The 12167-nt window shown below is 34.9% G+C and overlaps 1 protein-coding gene across 17 annotated transcripts in view; it reads right to left on the bottom strand.

Annotated features, from left to right (window-relative positions):
• The window catches only part of Slc8a1 (solute carrier family 8 member A1), a 363798-nt gene that overhangs the window by 271089 nt on the left and 80542 nt on the right, over window positions 1-12167 (bottom strand). The window lies entirely within an intron of this gene.

Genomic DNA, 12167 nt, shown 5'->3' with positions numbered 1-12167 from the left:
TCCCCATCAAAACAATGACAGAATCGAAGAGGCATATTTCAGGTAGCATCGTGTTGTAATTCTGATCTTTCTCATTTTGATCTTTATCACTTTTCCAGACTAGTAAAAGACAACTAACTACACACCTTGAGGGCCCCTACCCTGAGCACAAGTGCCTGTACATGCACACAGGTACACACACATGCACCACACACACGTTCACAGAACCTCACAGTGTGCACATATCACTGACATTTTAAGAAAAAAGAAAAGGAAGATAGAAGAAAAAGCACCCTGTGCCTAACTCCCAGTAAGCTTTTAGTTTTTTTAAATACCATCTCTAGATACTGCTCTAATCCTAGAGATTAGACTACTGTAAACAACTCTCTAGAAAGTAACTGTAGGCAATAACAATTGCAATTAACACTTACTTACTATAAGACAGGTATTGGGTAAGTGAACTTAATTCTTTGAAATTGGAAACAGAGAGGATAAATAAGTTGTTTGAATTTATGGAGATTATGAGGTAGAATGGAGATTTTAGCCCAGGCTTGTGTGGTCCCAAAAGTCTTTAACCCTTATGTTACATGCAAATGGTGTCTCTGGGTAGCTGCAATATCTGCCACAAAGGGCATCCACTAGGAAATTGCTGAACAGTGACTACAGGGATGTCTTTGTGAATATGTACTGTTTACTCTTGTATGTTCACATTGGGCAAGCAGCCCATTTAAAATGAACATAGCTAGGGTCAGGCCCACTGATAGCCTGATTGGATATATATATATACATACATACACACACACACACATACACACACACACACACACATATGGGTACATAATGTTTTGTATACATATAATTCCAAAAAATATATATATATAATTCCAATCAGGCTATCAGTGATATATATGTTAGGCACAAAGGACTTGCAAATCTCAGTAGAGTAGAAAATTTAACTGCAGGGCCACAGACCCAGTCCCACTTCCAAATGTCTCCAGGGCTTTATAGATAAGAATTAATCATTGGATTAATAATCAAATAACCAAAAATAGATTAATCTAAAAGTGTATAGTTTACAGTGACCATGGGAGTTATGGACTATTAAGAAAGATGTCCCTTCCCTAAAATAATCAAATCTGTAGGATATAGTTCAATTACTCAAACAACTAACTTCTACAGGATATTTAGTTCTAGATATTGTCAGATAAATATTTGGACTTCATGTATTTTACATTATTATTTTATTACATGTGCTTTTATATTTATTATTATTATATTATTATTATTACATTATAATTATATTCTTCCATTACATCATACTATGTGTAGGTCGGATAAATCACTTCCTATAATATATCAGTTTACAACATCCCAGAACTCATCCATATAGAAGTCCTTTTTCCATATTAAAAACAGCTCAAAAAGACCTCCACCTCTAATCTCCTGTCTTTCTTTGGTAATCTCTCTGGTTTCCTCCAATATCAGGTTGAGATAATTCTGAAACACTGAGCCACCTGGGCCTGAGACCCTGAAAGCGCCACGCCCTGGCTTATCAAATTCCTGGCCACATTTCTGTAATAGCTTCCTTTGGGGATGCTCAATAAAACCATACCATTTGGAGAAAGGATTCAGATGTGAGTGACTTATGCTTTCCCTGATAACACACAGAAGTAGGAAATGAAGTAGAGAATGAAAACTTTCCCTACGTCTCACTCTTCTGAGTTCATTACTGCTGTGAAAAATGAATTGGATTTGAATTGTTCCCAAACTCTGTTCTCCTGATCTCCATTAAAGAAGGCAGCCAAACTGTGTCCTGAGCCATGTGAGATGGGGACAGGGAAGGGGGAGGAGGCAGGAGTCCTGAGGTTCTCTTCTGGGGAAGAGCAGGCGAGTGTGCCTGTAGCTGCCAGAGATGGCCAGTCAGGATGCTGACAACCCACAGTCATTCCTTCTCAGCCTAAACACCAGCGGTAAGATCCCCAAGAGGAAACACTAAGAGATTCCAAAGGAGACACAGAGAACCTCAGGGGCAAACACGCATCCTCCTATTTTGGGGTTGGATGCTTATTCATCTGTCTCCTCCAGTAGACATGAGCCTGTCTTCAGCAAGGACTGTCTTAGTCCTCACTGCCACCCTAGCACTCAGAAGGGACTTGACACAGCCTAGGTGATCTCAGGACACTGAGAAAGCAGGAATCAGTAGCAGGGCCTCCGCCCCACTGGATTCCACAAGCTACTTTCAGGCTCCTCAAACACACTTGGGCCCATCCATGATTTCAAGGACAAAGGTGCTGCCTATTTTTAATAAAGAAGCAGTTTCGGTGAATCCCATTTCCAGTTCTTTACTCTCCTACGTCTTCTGTTTGCTTGAGCAAGAATCTGGACTAATTCCAGTCTCCACTTCATTTTAGTAATAGCTGAAATGTAATCAGGGCTATAAATTCTTTGTCTCTGTGTCTGTCCCCTCTGTCTGCCTCCTCCTCTTCTCCTCCCTCCTCTCCTCTCTGGCCCTGCTCTCCCTCCTAAGGCCCCTCCTTCCACTACTCCACTTCCTCACTTCCCTCTCCCTCAGTTTCTCTCTCTCTCCCTCCCCTCCCCCAAATATACAAATCCCAGACACACATTTATATATAGTGAAGTGAACAGCTCATTTTAAAACATCATTGGCAAGTTAAGATTGTAATGCTCAGTGAGCAAGAAGGAAAGTTGTTCTTACAGCTTTGGGAATTGTCCTTCTTTAATTGCACCTAAGACTAAACTGGACATCAATACCACTTAATTTAACTTTCCCTTTTTTTTTTTTTGGTAAATAAGAAGTGTAGTGTGTGTGGTGTGTGTAAAGGAAAAGTTCCTTATTAAAGGAGCATATTGGGTTTATTTTAAAAGTCATAATTATAACAGGATAAAATATTTTAAAAGTCATACAAAAATTATAACAGAGTTAGGAGGGCATAGAGATGCAGTTGAAACTTGGATGTGAAATCTTTATCTTCAAGTAGTTTATAAAAAGTTATAATTAATCATATTTACAAATATTGCTAATGGGCTTACTCCACCAGACCAAAAATCTGCATACAAAAGTTAAAAATATTGAATACAATGAAACTACTTTCTTCAAAAAAAAATTTAATATTTTACAGACAAACGTGAATACTGATTTTTTGCAAAGTATATGCAATGCAAAATGTCATTTCATAGTGATCTGATTTGGGGTAGGATATTTTTTTCTACTTATTTTTTTGTTCCCAAATGTAATTCAGAAGCAAGAACGACTTGAAATTTGACTTTTTAAAAAATGTTACCTAAAAATTCCCTTTGCTGTAATGCTTAGAATTGAAGGTTTGTATCAGATGAACCTCCACAAGGGTCACTTATTCTAGGAAAGTTTGCAATCAATAATTCTTACTATTAAATCATCTCCAGGGTCATAAAACATATTTTTTAAACTTTTTAATAGTGATAACACAAGATAAAAACTATCCCCTGATACCAATTCTCTGTTGCTATTAATTTACAATGCCTGGTAATATATTTTTTTAAAAAAGTGGGCAAGAAAATACTTTTTCTTGTGTGGAAAAAAGCTATGTTCATTATTTACCATATAAGGAAGTTAAATGTTCCAGGGCCAGAGCAGGCAATGTCAGAAAGCTCAAAATAATGAAGTTTCTTTTTAAAATTTAGGAATAAGAGGAAATGCATACTGTGAGAGAGGAAAGAATAGACACTAATTGGACGGGTCAGGTGCAAGGAGGGATTATAGCATTCTGCATTCTTTTCCTTCTCCAACTCAGTTCATCATGGCTTTTCTAGGCTAATAGAGACTGAGCCGTGAGGGTGTGATGTACTTGATACATATTCAAGAATTCTAGAAAAGATAAATCACCACCCTTGTTTTATATCTTCTGAGCCACAACGGTCATAGGTCATAGCAACAGAGCCTTGTCCTTGAGTGTGAAAGCTAATAAAACCAAGTAGACTCTATAGTCAGGTAGTTCTACTGATAAATTCTAGATCCATGTTTATTAGCTGTGTGAACCAGAGAAAGTTAGTCTCTGAGCCTCAATTTATTCTTCTGTAAAATGAGTATAGTAGCAGTATCTACTTAATTTCTTCTTCTGTAAAATGAGTATAGTAGCAGTATCTATGGCTGTGAAGATTGAATCAAAGCAGCATGAATCCTTGCTCTCAGTAAGTTTTAGTACCCTCTCCATCACCATCATTACCAACTACCACCACCAATAATCACTACCACCACCACCATCATCCCCACCATCATGTCCAAAACTACTACTACCATCACCTTTGCCTCTGGCACTCACTATCTTCACTTCCACCCCACCACCACCACAATCATATCAAAATCCACCACCACTACCTGTACTTCATCATCACCAATACCATCTCCATCTCATAACCATTACTACCATTTCTACTACAACCAACATATCCCAAACCCATCACCACCATCACCATTACCACCATTACCACTACCACTTTCACCTTCATCATCAACACTATCACCATCTTCTCTTCTACTACTAACCTCTCCACCATCACCAATATTGTCCTCATTTTACAAGTAAGAAAACTGACTCTGATATTAAGGAACTTAGTGACAGTTAGGAGAACATAGAGACAGATTCCAAACTTGGGTATGGAATCTTTATCTTCAGGTAGTCTAAGATTGGAAAATGGGGTGTCACTCTTGGTTTCAGGGTACCCAGAACTCCCCAACTCATATGGAAACTTAAATCTAAAAAAAAAAAAAAACCAGCAAACTCTATCTAGACAATATCCTGGACTAGTTCATCAATATTTGAATTAATAAGCAAGGAATTAAAGTTCTGCTTTGGGCCGTGTTTTTGCCCCTTGCCTCCATATCTCCAGCTGCCACAAGAGAATACAATGCCTACTGCCTTATCTGAGCCTGTGGAGACTGTAAGAAGGAAAGAAAATGTCATCTAGATCCCTGAGGAAATGAAAATTAATTTTTTATTCTGCCTGACTCTATAGTAAGACACCTGTATAGGCCCATGAAAAGAAAGAGGTCTGGCTGGCTCAACCTCTGGAAAATAGATGGGTATTATGCAGACGGCATGTAGAACCAGGAGAAGGAAAGGACCTTTCATGTAATTCTGCCCATATTTACTGACTGCTTGCTTTTCCTCCCAGGTCCTTCTGGACTTCCCGACTATAGGGCAGAATATGTGAGGCCCTTATGAAAAGTCAGTAGAAAAAGTCCTACCTTACCCATGCACAAGTCACAACAGCCAAACTATGGAACCAGCCTAGGTTTTCTTTATCCATAGATATTCATAGGTATGTATATACACAATGGAGTTTTATTCAACCATAAAGAAAAATGAAATGGGGTCTTTTGCAGGAAAATGGATAGAACTTGAGAACATAATGCTAAGTGAAAGAAGTCAGACTCAGAAGGTCAAAAGTCATGTATTTTCTCTTACATATGGAAACGAGAGTGGAAAAAAGAAAAGAAATGTAGAGCGATGGACTCTCATGAAAATCAAAGGGAGATTAGTAGAGGAAAGGGACCAGAGGGAGGGAAAGGGGAAATCCGGGGGAATGATATTGGCCCAACTATATTGTTCTATTGTGTTCATGTGCAAATACGTAACAAATTTCATTATTATGTACAACTACAGTGCACCAATAAAAAGTATGGAAAAAGAAAAAAATGTTCTGCCTACTTAGTTAACACCTTGCACTACTGCCCCAGCCTCCTACCTGGTTTACCCAAAGCAGTTGTAAGATTATCTCCAGTGCAGCTGACCCACCTTACTTTGTTGAATTTTCAACCTTTCCTGGCTCCTGCCCCAGAATAACTTCTACTCCATTACTGCAAAGAACCTTAAGATTTTCATGGCATTTACCTTTTATTAGGGGACCAATAGCTTTCTTATCCCACAGAATGAATCTCCAATAATGAGACTTCAGTACCCATAACAGATATTTTATAGGAGGTTCCCATAATTTACGATATTATAGTATTGTCCACAGGCAACTTTTCATACCTCAACTAATAAAGACACAGCAGCAAAATGATAATAAATAACTCTATCGTGGGTATTATATCTTTAAGCTAGCTCCATTCAAAAGAAGTACATACAGTATCTTTAAATCACCTGCCCTCAGTTACTGGTGTTCTCAGGAAAGATGCAAACAAAATCTCTTCCCACATCAAAATTTAGTGAATTTAGTGTAAAATCTGTTCATGTTTTGTAAGACAGTGGCAGTACACTGGTAACTCTCAGAACAGAGGGTGAGTGGGTGGCAGAATGGAAGGACTATTCGTGAGGCTACCAGATTAAAGTAAATCAAAACCATTCCTAGAGATCAAGGACTAATTCACAAAGAACCAAACAAAATGCTGACAGCATCTTACTAGAAATATTGTCAATTTTCTTTAGAAACTTCAAGGGGTAATGTGGCACAGATGAGCACATGCATATCTTTGAAGTCAAATAGGTGTTCAAATTCTGGATTCATAATTTCTTAGATCTCTGAGATTCAGTTTTTTCATCTGCAATGCTACTTACTTCCTTGGGTTGTCACCAATGGTATTAAATATATAAAAGGGCACTTGATAGCAGGCATGGTGGCACTCAACTGTAATCCCAGAGGCTTCAAAGCCAGCCTCAGCAATTTAGCAAGGTCCTAAGCAACTTAGAGAGACCTTATGTCTAAATAAAATATTTTGAAAGGCTGGGGATGTGGCTCAGTGGTTAAGTGCCCCTGGGTTCAATCCCCAGTACCAAAAATAAAATAAAATAAAATAAAATAAAAAGAGAGAACTTGAGAAAGTTCTTGGGCAACTAATAGTAATGGTTCTAAATTTTGTTTCTACACATTACACCCTCAAAGTGTTCCACAGACAAAAACCCTTTAAGGGACATGTCAGGTTAATTTAAACATATCCATAATGATTTAAAACCCCACAAAAGGAAATGAACTGTGGCTAAGTCACTGATTTTGATAATGATCCTCTTTATTGACATTGTCCATGCTCCCATGTTTTCCAAGCCATGACTTATTCTTAAAATGCACATCCCATTTTTCTTTCCAGTTATGCTGTCTGTCCTCCAAAAATAAATGCAAATATTTTGTCCAAAATTAAGGTTTCTTTTACCCCCTGCACAATGTCTTCATAATGATGTTTATACTTATCAAAATATATCTCCCATTTTAAGTATGAGGAGTATATTTCTTTTGATTTCCTTTGTAATATTGGCCCGGTGCTGATCACACATCAGTAGCTTTATTAAGTAGGAACTAATATTGATTTATAAATTTAAGCCCTGATCTAGGGAGGCAATCAACCCTGTGTGACAGCCTTGAATGATGACTCAGAAACTAGACCAGGATTTAAACACTTCAATGTGCCTACACTGAGAAATTTCTTTATTTGCTAAGATAAAATTTTTATGTAACTATATTATAACCTCAAACTCTAATTAGCACTAGGAAAATGAGATTACAACAGCAAAATGGAAATCTGGTTGACATGGTAAAGAACCTTTCTGTACATAATCAACTTGGACTCCAGGCAATACTAAATTATAACTCATAAATGTTTTTGGCTCCTACCCTGTCTTATTTTTATAATAGTTATGCATTCAGAAAACATATGCATTTACAAAAACATCTTGAAGTTATAATTTAGGTTTTCAGATGATACTACATGTGGTTTGGCTCAAAAAGAGATAAATATTCTGGTCTGAAAAGATAATCCACTAAAGCAGAAATCCATTGAAATGCTAACATTATTGCAACCAAATTTTTTACATTAGCACATTACCTAGGAAAGTTCTATGCCAGTATAAAATATCATATGCCTTTAATTTAAAAGTCTAAGTGTAATAGTCTAAATGAAATTCTTCTAATTTAAAATAAATCCTGAATATTCTAGATTCAAGGCACTACGTACTAATAGCTTTTCTTGTCTAATGATAATTTCTGTAATATTTTTCATTATTCCTGATTTTTCCCAATGCACAATTGTTCTTCTGTTCTAATCACTTCAAGTTTTACTTTATTTTTTTATGTATCTAGTAGTCTTATTGTACCATATTATAAAGCTACATGCCATATCACATAGCTAAGTATTTATTCCATAGAATGCTATACCGCAAGACATGAACACCGGTATATAAACTGCCAAAACCAGTATTTGTTTCCTATGGAATGTAATAATAATAATGATAATAATATAATAATAATTTGATAGGACTTACACTAAAATTTTATTTATTTTTTAATCCTTTTTTTCAAAAACAGTATATAAATATTCAATGTAAGAAAGCTGTATTTGTTGAGATAGATGCCTTGCATATTACATCTCTTAGAGTTAATGAAGTTACAATCATACCTGAAAATGTAACAGTTGTTAAAATTAATATTGGGCTGACACATTGTTTAATACATTTTTCTATGACTAGGAAGCCTGTAGTAAACTGATTTGCTAAGCAATATGTTATGTAAATTTTCCAACTTACATAGTTTTCTCAACTCTCTGTTTTAAATATATCACAGTAAATGCTCATTTTTTTTCAATTATCTTCTGAAATGATATCATTATTGAGCTATAACTAAGCAATTAAATTTGATTTGTAGCTACATTAATTAATTAACCTTAACATTTTCCAGAACAGTTAATATTAGACTTTGGAAGACCAAACAATATTTTATAATAATTAGTACTACTGAAATGGTATCATTAAAGAACAATAATTAGTAGCATTTCAAATTTGTAGATATCACCCACCAAACCACAAATCAAATTAACATATTCTTGATTTGTTTTTTATTAGCTGTTAACATTATACAGAATTCCTTGTTGACTTTCCTAATTGAATGATGTTGAAAAGTTAAGATTAGTTGGCATGGATTTAGGATTTTTCATTGACTGTGCTTTCACAAAAGCATATGATAGTTGTTAATTTTATCTATTTAGTGGGTTTTTGCATTATAATTTTAAAATTTTATTTTACTGAGAATCTGTTTTATCAGTGCTTTTTCTGAAATACAAAATACAATTTTCATTTTAAAAAGTCAGGTTGAAGTAATTCAAAGAATTTATGTAAGAATATGAATAAATAGATACAGACGTCCTTATAAATTTAAATGATCTATTCTACCCTAAAAAAAAGATAAATGCTTAAGAATCCTTAACACCTTTACCTACAAACTAAAATGTTGATGCATTTTTGACAAAAGCTATTAGATGCTGGGACACCAACATAATCTAACTTAGACTAACAGTTAACAGTTAATATTTTAGTTTTGTCCTACATTTACAAGTAACTTAAAATGTTATTTTTGGATTTAATTTTTTGTTAGAAAAATGAATACATGTTGAAAAGAATTTTTTTTAAAAAAAATGAGAATTTCTTTTGTTTTTGTAGTCAAAGAATCATAAAGCTGGACTGACATTTAGTCTCCATCCCTGATCAGATTGGACTATGTCTACCTTGATTAATAGACTCTGAAAATTAGATAACCTTTAAATCCAAAGATTTTGTACAAATCTCTTTATAGCACCTTGAAAAGAATCACCAATCCTGACTTTAATGTACAGCATTAAATAATCAAACAAGAAGATTTTTCATAGTATTTAATAAAGCTCAGTTGTGTCAAGAGCCCTTATCTATGTATGATAGGTTTTGAAGAAAACTACCCCTAAGATGAAGATATCAAATCATTCTTGAAGATAAGTTGGGGGTTGAGTCTACAGAGGCAACTTCATTGCAGAATGAAAAACTCCTTTGTGCTTGAATCTGACTATACGGACCTGGCATTGGACATGATCACCAAAGGAAAAATAATCCATTAAAAAAATGAGAGTAATGGTTTCTAAACTGCTAAGAAGCCAGCACAACACCACTTCTTTGATAATTTCTTTTTCTGGAAACATTGTGCTTACCTTAAAGCCACACAAACACATGAATGTAACCAATGGATCTGTTAAACATGAACAATGCCTGCCAATAATAAAACTCTATTTAAAGTCAAGACACATCTTTAAAATTAAAATTCCAGAAAGAAAAAAAAAATGTAGGGCTTCAACTTCATTTCAGTTATAAATAAAATTCTTTACCATTTAACAATTTTTACATTTCATCTTAGTGAATAAAAAAGCCAGATATTTTTATAGAACAAGAAACCATGATTGATCTAGACTGCCCTCATGAATATAATTACAGAGATGGCATTTATTTTATCAAGTTCTACCAATTCCACCAATTCTTACAAATATTCAAAAGAAATATATATATATATATATATATATATATATATATATATAAAGATGGACTTTGGCAATATTCCTTCTTTAATCAATTTAATTCAATAGGGTGAGTGTTTTTAATGGGAGTTTGGCAAAATAAATTATTCCATTGAATCACTGTCAATCTTTTTATAAAACCTTCTTCTTCTACATATGCCACCTAAAATAAGATTATTTATTTATGGTTTGATAAAAATCTTGGATAGCAAAGTAGATAGGGAAAGCTTGACTCTCAAATAAATAAGCGGAGAGCCATTATTCTTGTGAGAAAGCAACATAAAATTTTCATGAGAAAACATCCTAAGTCAAACAAATGAGGAAAACAAAGCACCACTTTAGTTATATTTAAGGGCTACCCTTGTGAGTACATTACACTTTCACATAGATTCCAAGTGCTATCTACTACGGGAAGGCTCAATAATTGAAATGATCAGAAAATATAATGCAAAATAATTCCTAGCAAAGGAATAAGGGTTAAGTGCACTAACCTGGGCAAGATCACATTCAATAACCTTTTTTTCTTGAGTATTCAGGACACTAATTTGCTACTATATCCTGTCTTTCAGGAAAATAAGTGTCCCAGTGAAACCCATCACAGTAAGTGGAACATTATCAACATAAGAACCAACATAAAGTAGATATTAATCAAACACTGTTGCCCACCTACACACATCAGAAGATGGATATTATAATCTCTGCTTTGCTGAACTTCATTGTGATACTGTACTAAGTAACTTCACATCTCTTTAACATAATGGCAAAGAGATGTAAGGACCCTGGAAAGCTTTTTCAAGAAAACCTGTTCCCTCTGATCATCCCCCATCTTTTTTTTCCCCTACATATTCAAGAGGAGAAATTTCATACTTGGAGAGCATGTATCTTGCCATTTGAACATATTATATACCACTAGAACCATTTTTTAAAACTAATTATAGTTAATATATTTATTTATCTTTCTTGAAATTCCTAAATTGTAAATGCTTCAAAAACATAATCATTCACCATAATATCCTTTGTTACACTGTAGATAATACAGTGATAACACAGTTTCTGGTTCTTGTTCATCCCTCCTTCCTTCATTTATCTTATTCCTTTTCTCTTTACCTCCTTCCCTCCCTCATTCTTGGACACTGGTCCTTGAGTCAAATTCCCTGGCTGCTTCTAGTGAATTAAGTGCAAAGCCCTCTCTAAGGCAACGAAGGAGGAATGTCTCTCTCGATGGCAGCTCTCAGTGGAAGAATCACTTCATAACACTCAGTATTACAACTGTAAAGTGCCAATAGGGAGAGTAAATTGTTCCCTACTTCTTTCTCTGACCTGTTCCCCATCAACTAGGATGCTTGGACAGAATCGTATTTCTCTCCTCATCACTATATGAGCAGGGTAAAAGGGTTTATGAAATCATACAAAGTAAAACCAGACTGGAAATAAATAATGGATATATCCTCTTCTCATGATAGCATAACACTGAAGAAGCAGGGTTGGTCATTAAGTCATAATTAAACACTAGCATACAAGCAGAGACATTATATTGTCATAAAACCACAATGTCAGATGAAAACCACAGAAATATTTCCACTTAGTCCTAGTAGCCAGGAAATTCTTTTTAGAGGTGTTTCTTTTTTGGGCTTTCCCAATTTGTACTCAGCAATGAAGATAGGGACCTTTTGTGATGTGTTAAATATTCCTTTTCTGTATATATACTGTGTGATCCAAAATAGAATACAGAATTTTCAACCCATCTTAAATGATCTGCTAACTTACGTCACAGGCTTCATTTTATCATGGCCTACAGTGTACTTAAATATGTAAAAAAGACAAAAGTAAAAAAAGATCTCAATGTCAAATTAAGATCTGTGTCTAGTACCAATTGATAGGTTTCACC

The sequence above is a fragment of the Marmota marmota genome, unplaced genomic scaffold (genome assembly GCF_001458135.2).
Source record: "Marmota marmota marmota unplaced genomic scaffold, marMar, whole genome shotgun sequence".
NCBI classification, from domain to species: domain Eukaryota; kingdom Metazoa; phylum Chordata; class Mammalia; order Rodentia; family Sciuridae; genus Marmota; species Marmota marmota.
This window is presented reverse-complemented; position numbering and strand designations above follow the sequence as displayed.